Source organism: Protopterus annectens, chromosome 4.part0 (assembly GCF_019279795.1).
Source record: "Protopterus annectens isolate FY-2018-M chromosome 4.part0, PAN1.0, whole genome shotgun sequence".
Classification (NCBI taxonomy): domain Eukaryota; kingdom Metazoa; phylum Chordata; order Ceratodontiformes; family Protopteridae; genus Protopterus; species Protopterus annectens.
In genome coordinates this window covers 757,360,090-757,378,713 of record NC_056733.1, presented here as the reverse complement: position 1 = coordinate 757,378,713, position 18,624 = coordinate 757,360,090, and the positions used below count along the sequence as shown (strand labels likewise).

At 40.4% G+C, this 18,624-nt stretch overlaps 1 protein-coding gene across 2 annotated transcripts in view; it reads left to right on the top strand.

Annotated features, from left to right (window-relative positions):
• GOLGA3 (golgin A3) overlaps nucleotides 1-18,624 on the top strand; it is a 1,508,539-nt gene that overhangs the window by 956,949 nt on the left and 532,966 nt on the right. The window lies entirely within an intron of this gene.

Genomic DNA, 18,624 nt, shown 5'->3' with positions numbered 1-18,624 from the left:
AACAGAGGACGAACGTAAATGTTTGGACTTTTTATTTCTAACAGATATTCGTGTCATGAAGCCTGATAAAGGGGGCGGGGTCGTGTTGTTCAAAAGTGTCGATTATACCAACGCTATGACCAACATTATTTTACAATCTGGTAACTATGAGTTGGTATCTTTGAACGAAATTAATATAGGACACAAAAGGATAGATTTAGCTATCGAAGAATATTTTTTGGACCAGAGGATCATTAAGGATATTTATGAATTTTTAAAGGTTGAATATCCTGTTCTGGCCACATTCTTTGGTATACCTAAAGTCCACAAATGTATCTCCCAGCCCCCTTTCAGGCCCATTGTCTCTGGTAGTCGTTCTAAAACCTACCCCATAGGGGTTGTTATTGATAGATGGATTAAACCGCTATATGAAAAGATACCACACCTCGTCAAGGACTCTTGGTCATTTTTAGGCCGATTGACATCAGACCTGTGGAGAAAGGGGTTAACATTTATGACCATTGATGTAGTTGATCTTTTTTCCTGTATCCCGAGGGATATAGGTCTTGAATTTTTCAGCAATAGTCTTAGACAATATTCCGACTTCAATTGGGACCGAATTTGTCTCATTGTTGATATGATGGCATTGGTATTGGACTATAATTTTTCGAAGGGGAATATTACAGGCAAAAGAGAGGTGTGTCGATGGGGGCTTCTTGTGCCCCCAACTTTGCCAACTTGATTATGTTAGAGTGGGAAACAAAATTTTTGTTCCCTAGTGAATTTTTTTCCCATGTGGTGTATTACAGTAGGTATTTGGATGAATTATTTATTTTATGGAACGGTCCCATCAATCGGATCCCCCTTTTTATTGAGTATATTAATCAAACTGCAGATTTTCTGAAGTTCACTTATCAGTTTGACACAGGTGGTATTGCCTATTTGGAGCTTTTCATTAGTCATTCAGATGAAGGGTTTGTGTCCCGTATCTTTAGAAAGGAAACATTTTCTAATGACTACTTATAATACAGTAGTAACCATCCTAGGAACGTTTTTAAGGGACAATGCATCAGGGCAGCCCGCATGTCTTCTAATAGAGACATTATGTGTAAGGAAATTGATTTTATCAAATCTATGTTCCTTGATAGGGGGTACCCTAGTTCACTATTGGATGATATTGTATTTTATGTCAAAGGTGAATGGGGTAATAGATACCCCCCTATTTTGGGTGTGGGTTCCCTTACGAAGAGTAGGGAAGGTTTCAATACAGAAAACAGGCAGAGAGTGTGTGTTCTAACTTATTCACCTTTTGTTCAGTATATTAAGAACATTATTTGTGAGCATTGGAAGTTGATTATTGTTGACCATGATTTAGAAGAAATTTTGGGAAAGAGACCTAGTTTTGTTTTTAAGACTGGACCTAACATCAAGAGTCTACTTGAGATGAGGACTCGTATTAAACACAAATATGGAAGGACAAACAGAGATAACACGTTATGCTAAAGACCTGTTGTACCAAACCAAGTGAATTCAAAAAACAAAGTACAGGTCACCGCTGAAATTGTTCTTGTTAAAACCACCTTTAATAAAAGTAGAATAATCCTTCATCAGACATATTTTAAAATAACAGAAGCAACCATATTTAAAATACAAGTCATCCAATCATTTGCTCATAAAAGCCCGCCTTTTTTGTAACACAGGTTTAATGGGTAAGACATCATTAAGACCTGGGGGTCTATGAGCTCTTAAATCTACTATCCACTTAGATTCAGCTAGTGCTGTTCTGTGCTGAATGTCACCCCCCCCTGTCATTAATTTTAATGTTAACAATGCATCTAAACTTGAAAGTATGTGTGGGATGCTGATTAATGTGCCTATATAGAGCATTGCTCTCTTGACCTGTTCTGATATTACTAATGTGTTGTAATATCCGGACCTTCAGCGTGTTGTTAGTCATACCCACATAAAAACTTTCACACTGTTCACAGTTGGCCATATATACTAGATGTTTTGTCCTGCAAGTTGCCCTCCCTTTAAATAGAAAGGTTTGTGTCATATTGGGATGTTTATATTCTATGTCACTATTGATATATTTACAGGCCTTGCAGTTACCACAGGGGTATGTACCTACTCTAATATCAGGTATAAGTCTTCTGTCCAGATGTGCCTCTTTACATAATAAGTCCTTGAGGTTATTATTCCTCCTGTAGTTAAATATAGGACGTTCTGCCACTATGTCCTTAAGGCCAATATCACTTCTTAGTATATTCCAATTATTTTGAACTATCTTACATATATCTTTAATGTTACTACCATATGTGAAAAGAAGTTTAGGTTGATCCTTCCTATTGCTATACGATACAGTATCTATCTGTCTATCCCTAGCAGGACCTTGCATCCATGGCCTATTATTCGTCTTTCTGTGTAGTGTATTATTACTTACTGCATTACTAACCATGTCTCTCCCATAACCCCTATCTGTAAAGTGTCTGCTCAACCTGGATAGTTCCTCTTCACAGCAAGTATCTTCCAAACACACCCTAGATATCCTACCCACTTGGCTCTTGACAATGTTGGGAAAAATATATCTCGGGTGCATGCTGTCATAAGATAGTGTATTTTGCCAACACTGTTTCCTGTACAATTTTGAGGTGAAACCAAGATCTCTCTGTTCCACACAGACATCCAGAAACTCAATCTGGGTGAAAAGTTTTTTAACTAAAAGTCAAAAGTAGTGGTAGTATGAAGAAAAGCTAAAAATCTCTCAAAAGTGGATGTGTCCCCATCCCACAAAATAAAAACATCATCCACAAATCTGACATACAGGACTATATATTTATCCCATTCCTGATTATTTAGAACTTCCTTGGTTTCCCACTTGGACATAACCAAGTTTAGACCCTAAAATTATTATTGTTTCAAACCAGGATAATAGATTCTCCACTATTAAACACTTGAGATCAGTTGCTCCCAGACTGCTTATAACTTCTCCACAGCTGTTTATCCCATATTGATGCTCAATGACAGTAAATAAAACTGTTGATCCCAGTGTAGCCATCAAAATCTCTCCCCTTCTATCTAGGTTGTTATTTTGACTATATATATATTATCAATCATCATTAATTAATTTAATGGGTTAATTGGTTCATATGCACCATCTAACGTCAATGTATCTTTCAGTTTCTTCTCCATCTTGATAGTTATTTCCTTTCTATCCATAAGTCCATGTGGGAGCAGTCTTTGTGATGGGTGTGAATTATGATATCCATTGACACTCTACCCTCAAAATATTTAAAAGATCATTCTCACAAAACAGCATTAGATAAAATATAATATAATATCACTGTATTTTTACTAAAAAGTCAAACAAAAGTTTTTAAAAACTAAAACCTTTCGTCTGTCTGTGCTCAACACAACTTGATATATTATATACAATGCCATTAAACATACCGTAGTCACTGTAAGTCCGGCGGCTTTCTCTATGTTCCTGTCACAAACAGGACCTCTTCCCTGCTCCTTTCCTCCACTCCACAGTACTGGCTGAATCTAAGTTAAAAGTAGATTTAGTATATCTAGACCCCTCAGCTTAATGATGTCTGTGCCATTAAACCTGTGTATTTAAAAAGGAATATTTTATGAAACAATGATTGGATGACTTGTAATTTTAAATATAGATGCTTCGCTTATTTTAAATATGTCCTGTTCCAATATATTCAGCTTCTTTTTACATAGTACCTTTAACAGCTTAATTTGTTCGGTATAAAACAATACTGTTTTTTCATCACTGGGTTTATAATGTAGTGGTTTTCTTTAGCATAACAATAACAGGTTGTTTATTATATTTTATGTCATATTATATTTAATGAGAACATGCTGCATAATGTCCTACATGGCCTGCAAGTATTTCATTTTTCCAACTTGGAGAAGGTCAGTATGGCAAATCTCCTCAAGAAGCTGATACCTTGGGTAACTGCTCTGTGATTTGGGCTTCGGTGTCCATTAAAAGGATTACATGGAAGCCTTGCTGTAACAGTGGACAAGAGCGAGATACGTGTTAAGAGTAAAACTAATGACGAGGTAAAATCTAATTTGCAATGGCAATAAGTCAATGATGGGTGCTTGTTTAAGTATGGCATGTTCCCTAGGGGAGGGTATCGAGTCTATTACATGCCAAGGCAGAATCTTATAGCACAGTGTAACATCCTGCATCTACTGCAGTATCAGAATCCATGAAATATGTATCGAAGTTTTTTTTAGCTGGCCGTTATAAGCAAGAAGCATGTGACCTTAGAGATTACATTCAGATTTTCGAATGTGTTGTCTGGCTATGACTTTCTATACTGTTGCTGCATCTATCGGAAGGAAGTCAATAAACAAAGAATAAAGTGAAGGTAAAATCGGGAAGCAACACGCTTATGAAGCGATTACTGCTGGTGAGGGTGCATTTGGGGCCAATGAGCCATAACTGAAGAGATGATGCGTCTATAGCGTGTACATCACGGTGGGCTATCGTGCTCAGGCACAAACTGAGTGGCACCCATAGAGGAATGGAGTTGCCCTGGGTTTATGGTATGGCATTGTCCGTTGACTACCGTTGTGCTATGGATAACCTGTCGAGGCTTCTGTGGTCAGATCTGATGGCGGAGTACAATTTGTAAATATATGATGCTATACATTGCTGAAACCGACAGAAGAATTTTTTTAGATTACAGCTGCAATGCGCCGTGCATTTAAGAACTGATAGTTTCTAATGAATGCTAAAATATGCGACCAGCGGAACATGCAGATTCTCAGGATTACCCAGCTCCGTAGATCACTCTTCGTGGATCTGTTCAACAGCGGTGAGGGGCGGACTGCATGGCTTTACATTTTTTGGGGAACACGGCTTTCGATATTAGGAGAACAGGAAGGGTCAAAGCGAGGCCAGGAACATGAAGCGTCGGGAACGGTTTACAAGCCCTAACAAACGGTGGCTAACTGGATCTTATAATTTAAACCGTGTTGTGTCAGATACAGAGTGGTACGAGGTTCGCGTGTGCTGCTTGCGGCGTGTTCCTAGTACTTTAGAAACCACTCTCTGCGTTTTATATTTGATCTAATGCTGTTTTGTTCGGTGTTATGGCGGCGGCCCACACTAATTCTGTAGATAGAGGGTAACGCTGCCAGAAACCCAGTACCCAGGAGGTTTGTTACCCACACTTAACCTATAAATGAATGGATTCAAGATGAAGTCTTTTACATGTTGCAGGACGGAGCATGGAATGGATGTCATAATCTGCAGGCGTTATCGGGACCGGCAACCATGGAGATAAAGATATGGCGGAAAAAGAACGCAAAATCTACAATGAGGAATGTGAAGTGTCATGTTGGTTAGAGAAAATTGTTAGATACATTGATTTTAATAATTGATTATGAACCAGTTGGGCATTACAAATTAGAGGCCACATAGATAATGTATGCTATCAGTTAGCGTTTTTATTGAAAATGGGCTTGATTTGACAGAAGTCTATCATCATTTAATCATAACAAAGTGATCTGACATTATGTTAAGGCCTGGAGAATGATACATAAATCATTGATAGAGTTACCTGAATGACTGAAGACGCGAGAAAACTGAAGGTCGACCGGATAGATAATATATGGACAGATTCACATTGAGAGCCCTGAATGCAAAGTTAGATTATTAAACGGTAGAACTGGAAACATTTTGGTGAACAGGGCGAAGTTAAATTGGCACAGGTCAAGATTGCGATGCATTGGGCCATGATGTCAACAGTTTAAAATCTGTGATAGACCATCAATGTAAATCAATGATTGGGAGAAGTTATAATGTAGACGGGAGCTGGCTCACGGTAGCGACTGGTAGACCCGAATTATTTATCCTTGGTGAAAACCAGCTATGCCAAATAGGGACCAGAATCTCTTTAAGAACAACCACAGGGGGTGGTGATAGGCACCTGTCATTTCTTGATAGTTTTTGGTTATGTCAAGTGGGCTACTTGAGCTGGAGAAAATAATCAGCTGGCGTGGTTTCATGATGGTGGTGAAGAGATTTGTGGATGATGTTTTGCTTTGCTTCATAGGGACCAGACTTTTTGAGATTTTAGCTTTCTTCATTAATAATGAACCGACTTGGATGGAACTATGGACTTTCACCGCAAAATCACCTCTGGATGTCTGTATGGACTGTGATGGTACCAATCAATGTAAAATTGTTACAGTATGCACCCGGTGCACTACACTGTTGGGGATTTGTGCACCTGCAGCACCATTGATGCTGAAAGAGCAAGTGGAGTTGCCGGATCACAGGGTGTGTTAGTGTTGGGCAGGTTTCACACAGAATGTTATCCAGGTTGAGCAGACACTTTGCAGATAGGGGAAGCAGGAGATACATGGTTAAGAAGCCTCTAAGTAATCTGCATGGACAATACAAGGGAAAGCTCTTAGGCCATGGAACCAAGGTTATCTCTGGGATGAACATCAAGATACTGTATTATTATGGGTGACGGTGAAAAGAACAGAAGACGATGATCCTTACATAATAGAATATTACATATGAGGTAATGTAAATAGTGGAATGGATCTGCAAATTGTGTATAGACGCATGGTGACTGAGATAATAATGTTATTACACTATGTGGAAAGTTCAAAATACTGGAATTTTCATCATACCAGAAGACTTAAGTGGCATAAACGTCTGGCTACAGCCCACAATATGGTAACTGTGATACCTACGGCGCATCTTATAGTGACATAGAATATATATTACAATGACACACCCCTTTCACTTTAAAGGAAGTAACTAATATCACAAAATCATGGTATATCAGTAAAACCACACACAGTGTGGCAAAGGTATGTCAATATGACTAACAATATGCTGATAGTCAGGATATTACAGCACCCAGATAATATGGTAGGCTGAAACAGAGACGGAGCTCTATATATCAACACACACACATATCCAAGCATTGTCAAGAGTTTAGATGCACGCACATTAATTACAGCACGTTAATCAGGTGACATTCAGCACAGATTGGTTACGCAGATGATGGTGGATAGAAGATGAGTTTAATCATAGACCCCCTGGAATGGGTGATGTCTTACCCACCTGCCCTGAAGATGGAAAGTGGGGCTTTTATAAGCAGTCAAATTGGACTTTAATATTAAACAATATGGTTCTTGTTATTTTTTTATTTTATGTATGATGGAAGATATGATGAGAAATGTGCTTTATTAAAGGTGGTTTTAACAAGAACAATTTCAGCGGTGACCTGTACTTTGTTTTTTGAATACAAATATGGAAGGACAAGGAAATGTGGATGTTGTAGGCAGTGCGATGCCATCAGGGAAGATGATGGCATTAGGTTGGCAGATTATAAAAGGACACATGTGAGATGTAGGACAGGGAATTGTAACACCATGAATGTTGTTTACATCGCAACATGTTTGGCCTGCTCAGTATATTATATAGGGAAAACGGAGCGGCAATTCAGAAAACGTATTTATGAACATCTTTATAAGATCAAAAAGAAGGATTGTAAGAACGCACTCTAGGCACATTTCTTCTTATGGTGACACACATAGGTTCAAATTTTCCATTATTGACGCCGTGGATGTTGCACCTTTTGGGGGAAACTGGAAAGCCTTGCTTGCCATGAAAGAAGCTAAATGGCAAATTTTTACGGATGCCACACGATTTCCTGGTATCAATGATTTCATCAGTATCAAGCCTTTTTTAATTTTGGCTTGAAGGAAGTTGACACTCAACTTCACAGTTGTAATTTGGTAATTTTTTATTACATTATTGTATTTTAGTATTGGGTTTATAATACACCATCTGATTTACATTTGTATATATATTTATATTATATTGTATGTTTTTCGATTGAGTGGAATATGAGTATTTATTATTCATTATTTTCCATTTTTAGTTTTATTTCTGAGTTTATTATTTGTTGAACGAGTATTGGGAGTTTGTATCTTTAAATGAGAACTTTTGTTTTTGGCGCCAAAAAAGGTTTTTAAATGGTTTTGTTACAACTGTTTGGGGTTTTGAGGAAGTCTGGATATCAGATGAAAGCGCTTAACCCTTTTGTTTTGGATTTATCTTCGTTGATTTTCATTAAACCGCTTTTATCCCTGGACGAGCTGTGGATTTTTTGGGCTGACTGTGGGCTGGTCGGAATCTGTGTTTTGCTACAGTGTTTCTGGATTTCCTTTAAAATTACCAAGCACTTACCTCTCAGCTGCCCCTTTGGGGGGAAAAACTGCTCTTCATGCAAAAAACTGACAGCTTATAACCAAGGACAAATGAGTTTTAAATATAGTGTCCCAGGGATACAGATTTCATTTCCACACATTGCCAACTCCAAACGGGTGGCCAGACCTGCCCCCAAATCAGTGGGCAGAGGCTCAGAAACAAGTACCTTCCCTCCTAAACATGGGGGCTATTCAGAAGAAGAAAAGGGACAAGGTTTCTATTCCAGACTTTTCCTGGTACCCAGAAAAGACAAATCCTGGCGTCCAATTCTGGATCTGTCTGCTCTAAACACCTTTCTGGACATTCCAAAATTCAAGATGCTGACTCTTTACCAGTTACTTCCTATGCTAGGCAAGGATGCCTGGTTGGCAACTCTAGATTAAAAAGAAGCTTACCTGCGTATCCCAATCAGGGAATCTTGCAGGAGATACCTACGCTTCAAAGCAGGCTACTTGCATTATCAGTTCTCTGCACTGCCCTTTGGCTTGTCTACTGCGCCCTGGGTATTTACAAAGTGCCTGGCTCCAGTAATTGCATTTTGCAGGCAAAGAAATATTCAAATATATCCATACCTGGGCGATTGTCTAATTCAGGCAGAAAGCCAGGCCATACTTATAAAACATCTGGCGTTTGTAAAAAGGATTCTAACTTGTCTAGGGTACACCATAAACGAAAAGAAATCACAACTGGTACCCTCTCAAAAAGTTACATTCCTGGGTGCAAGCTTGAATACAAGTGCCAGATGGCTTTCCTCACGCCAGAAAAGCAAATTCATTTGGTGACTTACTTCAAACAGATGGCCACAAAACCCTGATGTCTGCAAGACAAATACTGAAAGCCTTGGGGTTCATGGCCTCCTGCCTTCTTCTAATTCCATATGCAAGAACTGCATATGAGGAAACTTTAGTGGTACTTAAAAAGTTTATGGAGTCAACATTGTCACAGCCTGGAAGCAATGATTCCTATCATACCTTGCCTACGCCTAGAGTTCCTATGGTGGGCAGAGGCCTGCCACCAAAACAAGGGACTGCCATTCACACCACCCCCTGCCACCCAAACCCTAACTACAGATGCATCAGACTATGCATGGGGGCTCATCTGGCAGGCAAGTGCATTCAGGGCAAATGGAGCTCAAATCAAATGCACCTACATGTCAGTCAAAAAGAAATGCTAGCTGTACAGATTGCTCTGACAGCCTTCAAGGACTACCTTCATCCAGGACAACTAATGGTAAAGACGGACAACACCATGGTTATGTGGTACATAAACAAGCAGGGGGGTACACATCCCTATCCCCTCTGCAGACTAGCCATGGCATTGTGGAACACGACCTTGAGCTGCCCAGTACAACTACAAGCTCAGTTCCTGCCAGGAAAGCTGAATATTCTGGCAGACGAACTAAGCAGAAATCTCATGGACCCACACGAATGGAAACTGGAACCATACATTTTCAACATGTTGACAAGCAGATGGGGGAGCCCAGACATAGATCTTTTTGCCTCACCCCAGAACTGCCAGTTGGACAAATTTTGCACAAGAACTCCTCGCAAAAAATCCTGGAAGGTGGATGCTCTGTCCTTCAGCTGGAAAAAAAACTATCAGTCTATGCTTTCCCCCCCTCTGCCTCTGCCCTCCAAAGTTCTGCTAAAAATCAAACAGGACAAACCAAAAAGGATTTTGATTGCTCCAGACTGGCCGCGCCAATACTGGTACCCACTCCTGCGCACTGTGTCACATATTCCTCCATGGCACCTGCCTCAGACACCTTCCTTACTGTCCCAGCAGGAGAACCAAATTCTTCACCCTCAGCTCCCAACATTGAATCTTGCAGCTTAGCTAATCACTTAAATTCCCCCATAGCATCCCTCAGCAAATCTGTGATGGATGTCGTTTTGGAGGTGAGAAGACCTAGTACTAGAAAATCTTATGCTGACAAATGGAAAAGCAACAGCAGCACCCAGTTTACCTCAGATTTTGCAATACTTAACTGAGATGCTTCACAGGGGCCTGTCTTTTTCCTCCATTAAAATCCATGCCTTAGTCATTTCAGCTCGTTACAACACAGAACCTCCCCTCTTTTCCTCATCCTGTGCTCAAGCAGTACCTCATAGGGACCAAAAACTTGAGACCACCCAGGAGAGCTCCAACCCCTGCCTGGACCTTAACTTTGTATTGGAGAAACTCACTTTACCTCCTTTCGAGCCAGCTGCTTCTGCAGACTTAAAGTGTCTTTCTTGGAAAACAGCCTTCCTTTTAGCAATCACTTCAGCTAGAAGGATATCTGAATTACAGGCCCTTATGGCAGTGGAGCCTTTCATTATCTTTCCTGTGGACAGGGTGTCACTCAGGACCAGTCCATCCTTCATGCCCAAGGTGGTATCCAGTGTGGCTCTTAATCAGTCCATTCATTTACCAACTTTCTTTCTCAATCCACAGAGCAAGGGTGAGCAGATTCTGCATTCATTGGATGTGCACAGACAACTTAGATTCTACTTGGACAGGACTAAATCTCGAAGAAAATCTGAACTGCTGGTAGCATTTGCTGCAGGGGCAGAGGGGAAGGCTATTTCAAAACAAACGCCATTGCATTCATTTCTGCTATAAGCACCATGGAAAACCTATCCCCCAGGGGATCAGATCCCATTCCACCAGGACTGCATCTACTTCTGCAGCCTTTCTCAGAGGTGTTCCTACCAGGGATATTCTAGAAGCTGCTACCTGAAGTTCAGTTCATACTTTCACCAAGCATTGTGACTTACCAATTTTCTCTAAATCCAGAGCTGGCTTTGCCACTGCTGTTTTGCAGGGCCTTATAGCTGGTCCTAATGCTGTATAAATCCATCCTCCCAACCGCAGCTTTGGGAATCTACCCAAATGTAATGACTGCAACAGTGAAACGCGAAGAACACAGTACAGTTGTGTACACTTACCATAAATGTAGATGTTCGTGTGTACTCACCGTTGCAGTCCTGATTACCCTCCCTCCAGCCCCCTGTTTTTCTCTTACTATACCTCTACTTTCTTTTGCTATGCTTAAAAGCCTTTTTGGTGTATTTGCTTTTGGTTGGAGGTATATTTTTGTGTGGTTAATTTCATTTTGCTCCCCATTTGGGGGGGCACCTGACATCTGGGGCAAGAAAAACTGATGTAATGGCATCGGCTGCACGTTTTATACACCTGATGACCTGACGTCATGGAAGAAGGAACAGCAGTGACGCAGGACCCAGGACTTTGTTAATCAGGCCGACTGAGGGCAACCTGCCAGCATATTACCCAAATGTAATGACTGCAACAGTGAATACACTCGAACATCTACATTTATGGCAAGTGTGTACAACTGTACTTTCTAAACTCTCCTAAATTCAAAACCAGAGATGTTATTTCACTTAGCATTCCCCTATACCTTTCTCTTTGCCCATATACTGGTAGTAATTCTTGGTAGGGAAGGCAGTCTCTAACCTGCAGTCCAAACTTGTACTTGCCTCATTCCACTCTCTTACATTTGGCTCACTAGTTATTTGCTCCCAATACCTTAGTTCCTTTAAAATTTTTCTCCATTCCAATGTTGGCTTAGTTCTCAGAATACTTTATGCAAATTTATGAATATAATAAATGTATGTGTGTTTGCATGTATATATGGTTGTTGCTATTCTCATTAAGAATCTGCATCGAAGTTCTACTCTTCTTATTTCTCAAATCTTACCATCTTCATTGTTGCCTCTTTCCACTTTGATTTATAACCTTCTGCTTGCATTGTGTGTGAGCCTCAACAGTATAGCTGTAAAGTATCCATTCAAATCAGATAATCCTAAACCATCTTGTTCTATGGGGAGGATCAACTAATCCCACTTAACTCTTGCTGTCTTCCCCTGCGATAAATTTCTTCAGCTCTTTATGAATTATTGCCCACTGTTATTCCTCTGGTTGATAAGAATATGCTTGAACTGTGTATAGGATTAAAGGGACTAAAGACATTTTCACTGCTTGTTTCTTACTGTCCATATACATAATCAGGAGCTTGCATTTTCTCATTTTTGTATGATCTTTTGCTTAGTCTCTTCACACATATCCTTAGCTACCATAACAGAATCCTTTTTGAACCATACACTGTCATTTCCCAATAAATGTGGGTATTGCTGAACAAATTTGTGTGTGGGTGCATTGTTTACTGCTATAGCGCTCATTTTATCTTCATTCATTTTCTGCCCTAAAAGGACTTGAAACTGTCTCAAAATCTTCCATAAGACTGAAATATTCTTTTTTTTTGAATGTATCAGGTAAAAAAATCATCTGCAAATAAAGCTAACTTTTTGATACCGGTTATCCTTGAATTTGTGAATCCCTTATTTTCTTTGCCAGTGATTCTAAATATGAAGCAAATAACCAAGGGGATAGAAGACACCCATATCTGATGGCTTTCTTCAAACATAGCTTAATTCTTGCCTTCATGTATCTTCCTAATTAGCTATATTAGTCTGTTAGGGAATACAAATGCTTCTATTGCTCTTGTCATAAAGTTTCACATGGATCGATCAAATGCTTTCTCTGCATCAAGACTTGCAATAAACAGCGGCATTTTCTTATATTATGCTGCTCTCTCGATCATTGTTGTTCTGTTAATGTTTTCATATGTTTGCTTGCCATCCATAAAACCACATTAATTCATATTTATCAATTTTGGTAACACTTTTGCCATTTTCATAGTATAGATAAACACTTCATGGTTTAAAACTGAAATGAGTCTATGTAAAGCTGGATATGTATTGGCTTTAATCTCTTTGGATAATACAGATGCTACAGCATTTTTTCAAGATGCTAGTGCTCACCCTTCCTTTAAAATACTGTAAAACAAAACCTTCCAGATCTTTATCACTTTCCTCCCACATAACTTCGAAGCTTCCATCGGAATACCGTCTTTTCCTGGAGACTTCCTTATTGACTTATTATACATTACTGTTTTGTTTTTTTTATCTTATCTCTTCTTATTTCAGCTATTAATTGTTGACTCTCATTTTCCTCTAACCTCATCATAATTAAGTCTTCCATAAATATTTACAGTTGTGCTTTTTTTCATTTCAACATTCGGCTGCTTTACACAAATTTTCAGTTGCAAATACTTATGCTAATATAGCCTTGTATGAATGAGAATGCATGCATGTATTTGGCTCCATAAATAGTTATGCTGATAAAATTTTATTCCATAAATGCTTCCTTGATGACACTTCTTTTTTTATTTGGAAGGGGATGAACTTAAATTACTAGATTATGTTTGATTTTTAGAGACTACTACAGAGTTTTTTGAGGTTTAGAGTTAAAACATTCTAAAACAGATTTGTTTTTAGATGTAGAGCTTAAGAATAGTAATGGGCAAATCTCAACAAATATTTATAGGAAAGAAGTTCAGGCTAGCAGATTGTTGCATAGTTGTAGTATGCACCCCAGTTATGTTTTCAAAGTGGTAGTTAAAAGCCAGTTTGAGAGTGATTAGACTGACTTACAGATACAATGTTCTGTGATCAACAAATGGATACAAAGAGAAGAATTTCAAATGAGAGACGATGAAAGCATCTTGAACAAAGCTTCTAACTATGTAAACAAGGAAAGGAGTGGTAGAGCTAAACCATATTTTGTACCTGACCATTTACTTGCTATCCAAAATCAGAATGATAATACTAAAGTTAGGTATATTACGAGGTATAGTGTTAATACTAGTGGTGTTAATATTATAAAGAAAAACTGGAATATATTAATTGCTATGCCCGAGCTATGACAATTGGTGAATCCCCTAGCTTTGCTTTTAAGAAATGTTCTAATTTGAAACAAAAAATACGTTTTATAGAAATGCATGGAAATAAGGTACAGTCTAAAAGAATTAGAATAAAAAAAGGTACTGTTCCATGCTATAACTGCGATGTTCATCGTGTTACACTGCTGGAGTCATCACACTTGGGTTATCCTGCCGTCAGGTGGTCCCGCAGTCGGCCAGAGTTCCAAAGTCTTGGTCCGGCATCGGTTGCTGTCGCTTCTTCCCTGACGTCAGTGCGCCAGGAGTATATAATATGCATCCAGTGCCATTTTCTCCAGTCTTTCTTGCCGCACGGTGCCCAAAGCAGAAGCAGTTTGCAAGTGCCGGTCGGCCGACTCCTGAGATTTTCTAAGTCGAATTTCAGATCCGAAGTCTTCAATAAAGCTAAGTACCTCATTGGGGAAACCTTTTTCTTGCCTCAGACCGATGTCAGAGAAAGTTAATAATTGTATTTCTTGTGGGAAGCAAATACCTCATAAGGACTACCACTCTTACTGTATTCCATGCCTAGGCCCTGATCACGACATCACTAGTTGTCGGTTTTGTGCTAGATTCAACAAACACACTATAAAAAGACGTTTTGATTTTGCTTTACACTACTTTGGCCAAAGGTTCAATTATACCATGCCGTCGGATCAGCTGACGACCTCAATACCAAAATAACGCAAAGACAATGATAAAGACAGGCATCCGAGGTCCAAAAACGATGACAAAACCTCTTCTAGGCCAGTCGCCGGTTCTCAGTGAGGCGCTTTCGCAACCCCTGACACCCACTACCTCAGAGCCATAGGCCGCTTACGACTCCTACGTGGAGACATCTAGGCCTCTGGAAACTCAAGGTATTGGGCCTATGGAAACTAATCCCTCAGATGGGTCCAGAGCCGCTGAGCAGGCACCGGCTTCTGAGGGTGTTTTCAGATCTTTAAAACAACAGCCAAGACAAAGGTACCATTAAAGACAAAGAAACAAGTACAGCATTCTCCTGGACAGTCCTCCATGCCTAAGAAACAGATGCTTAAAATGGCCGAAGACCTCATTACTCTAATCAGGGGTTCCCATCCCCCTCCTGAGAAAAGGCCTAGGCAGGATACAGACTATGACTCCACTGATCTGGTTTCCATTTCCTCTGATTCCTCTTCAGACCAGGGATACTCTTTACCCCCCTATGAGGACTCTGATGCTCAGGAATCTATCCCTTCAGCGTCTCCTCCTGAGGATTATTCTTCTGGGGAAACTTTACATACCATGAGGGAACATTTCCATTGGGAAAGTCAGGATTACTCAGAATCCAAGAAAAGGCTCAGGGATTTCCTCAACACAGGCCCCTGGCTATTCAGCATGTGCTAGACATTGTGGATGATGTGTTCTCTGAATCCAGCTTATATCTTGACTCTTTGCCCCCTGCTTCAGCCAAGCCAGATAGGTATTATAGAGTTCCTGACTCTCACAAGTTTCTTTACAAAAACCCTTCTGCTGATCCAGAAACTATTTCCCAGGGTCCAAAAGGGGTTAAGGCTTCCATTGCAAAAAATCCAGTACCCTCTGACCGAGATTCCAGAGCTTTGGATAGATGGGGGAAGAAAGTATACACGTCCGCAACTTTAGCAGTAAGAGCTTTAAATTGCCAGTTTCACATGCTTAAGTACCAACAATATTTAGTGACTCAATTAAAACAGAAAACACTTGCTAGCTCAGAAGCTCTTGATTGTAAAGAAATGCAGGATTTATTGCATGCATTTGAATAGGTGGGAAAACATACTCTGCAATATGGTTTTGATTATTTAGAGGCCTCTTGTAGAGTCGCAGTTACAGGTTCTGTTATTCGAAGACATGCTTGGTTAAAAGAACAGAGTTTACCTGATCATGTTAAGGCAAAGTTATTGGATGCTCCTTTACAACATGATACCTTGTTTGGTGTTAAGGCAGAAGAGGTGTTAAAGAAAATGGAGGATAAAGCTAAATCTATGCAAACAGTCAAAGATTTCTTACAGGTACAGCCACCTCGGTTTAGCAGAAATTGGCCAACAAAAAATTAGTCCTTTCCAGTGTCAGACAGGCCACAGAGAGGCAGATACAGACGCCCAAGAGGCAGATCTCAACCCCAAGGCTCAAACAGACAACGACAGTGGGGCACCTCAACCCCAAAAGGAGGTGAGGACAAGTCTCAACCTTATAGGAAACGGTCACAATGACTTTCCTTTGCGTACGCCAAGCACGTCCCTTTTGGAAGCCCCCTTAGGGGGAAAACTAGCACTTTTTTCTCAAAACTGGCAAACAATCACCCAAGACAAATGGGTCCTGAATATTGTGTCTCAAGGTTACAGATTCCACTTCCATACTTTACCAAAGCTAAAAGGAATGCCAGACCTGCTACAAAATCAATGGGCAGAGGTACAAAAACAAATTTCAGCCCTCATGGACATGAGAGCTATACACAAAGTACCACAACAGGAACAAGGACAAGGATTTTACTCAAGACTCTTCCTGGTCCCCAGAAAGGACAAAGCCTGGAGGCCTATACTGGACCTTTCAATTCTGAATACTTACCTGGAGATTCCGAAATTCAAAATGTTGACATTACAGCAGCTTCTACCCATGCTGGGCAAGAAGGCTTGGCTTGTTACTTTGGACCTCAAAGAGGCATACCTGCATGTCCCTATCAGACAAAATTGCAGAATATACCTCAGATTCAAAGCTGGTACAATGCACTACCAATTCTCTGCACTGCCCTTTGGCTTATCTACTGCACCCAGGGTCTTCACAAAGTGCCTGGCACCAGTAATTGCATTTTGCAGACAAAAAGGAATTCAAATATATCCATACCTAGACGACAGCCTCATTCAAGCAGAGACAAAGGACATTCTTCTACAGCATCTGGCGTTTGTGAAAAAGTTGCTAATTTCTTTAGGGTACACAGTAAACGAAAAGAAGTCAAAACTAGTGCCCTCACAGCAGATTACATTCCTGGGTGCCAGCTTAAATACAACAGCCCAGATGGCTTACCTCATGCCAGACAAACAAGTGCAACTAACTCAATATTTTCAACTACTGGCAAAAACGTCCCATCTCCCTGCAAGAAAAATTCTGCAGGCCCTGGGATTCATGGCATCCTGCATACTACTAATACCATATGAGGAAATTACAATGGTACCTAAAAAGTGTTTGGTCTCAACATTCTCAGTCTAGAAGCAGTAATTCCAATGATTCCCTGCCTACAACAGGAGTTTCGATGGTGGGCACAGGCATGTCACCTAAACAAGGGTCAGCCTTTTACCCAACCCACAGCCAGGCAAACTCTAACAACAGATGCTTCGGATTTCACCTGGGGAGCACACATGGCAGGAAAATGCATTCAGGGCAAGTGGACCACAGACCAGATGCATCTTCACATCAATCAAAAAGAGATGTTGGCTGTGCAAAATGCCCTAACAGCTTTCAAGGACCTTCTATATCCAGGACAACTATTACTAAAGACAGACAAACACCATAGTAATGTGGTACATAAACAAACAAGGGGGCACTCATTCTTATCCCCTATGCAGGCAAGCCATGACCTTGTGGAACACAGCTCTAACGTACCAACTTCACCTGCAAGCACAATTCCTGCCAGGAAAGAAAAATACTCTGGCAGACGACCTTAACAGAAATATCATGGACCCTCACGAATGGAAATTGAATCCACAATTCTTCAGCATGATAACACAAAAATGGGGATGCCCAGACATGGATCTTTTTGCCTCCCCTCTGAATTGCCAACTACAAAAATTCTGCACAAGGACTTATCACAAACAAGCATGGAAAGTGAATGCTCTTCTGTTCAGCTGGAAAAACCTAAAAGTCTGTGCCTTCCCAACATTGCCTCTCCTTTCAAAGGTACTCCTAAAAGCCAGACAAGAAAAACCACAGATGATCCTGATTGCTCCAGACTGGCCACGCCAGCACTGGTACCCTATCTTAAGGAACTTGGCTCAGGGCCCACCATGGATTTTGCCCTAAATTCCACACCTTCTGACTCAACAAAACAATCAAATCCTGCACGGTCAGCTCAAAACCCTAAACCTGGCTGCATGGCAGATACTTTAGTCAAACAGGCAGCACCTCTCTCTAAAGCTGTTATGGATGTCATTTTGGAGGCCAGGAGGCCTAGCACCAGGAAAGCTTACTCAGAAAAATGGAAGAGATTCTGCGCCTGGAACCACACTCACATCCTTGACCCTCTTGTTCCAAACATTCCTCAGATTTTACAATACTTAACTGAGATGCTGGACAGAGGCCTATCCTTTGGATCAATTAAGATCCACGCCTCTGCCATTTCTGCACATTACAACATGGATCCTCCTTTATTCTATCATCCCTTGCTAAAGCAGTACCTCAGAGGGGCTAAAAACATAAGACCGCCCCAGAGAGCATCAACACCAACTTGGGACCTCAATTTCTTTTTGGAAAAACTGACCCTACCACCTTTTGAGACGGCCAATACAGCCAATCTAAAATTTTTATCATGGAAAACAGCTCTGCTCCTGGCAGTAACTTCAGCACGAAGAGTCTCAGAGCTACAGGCATTAATGGCAGTGGA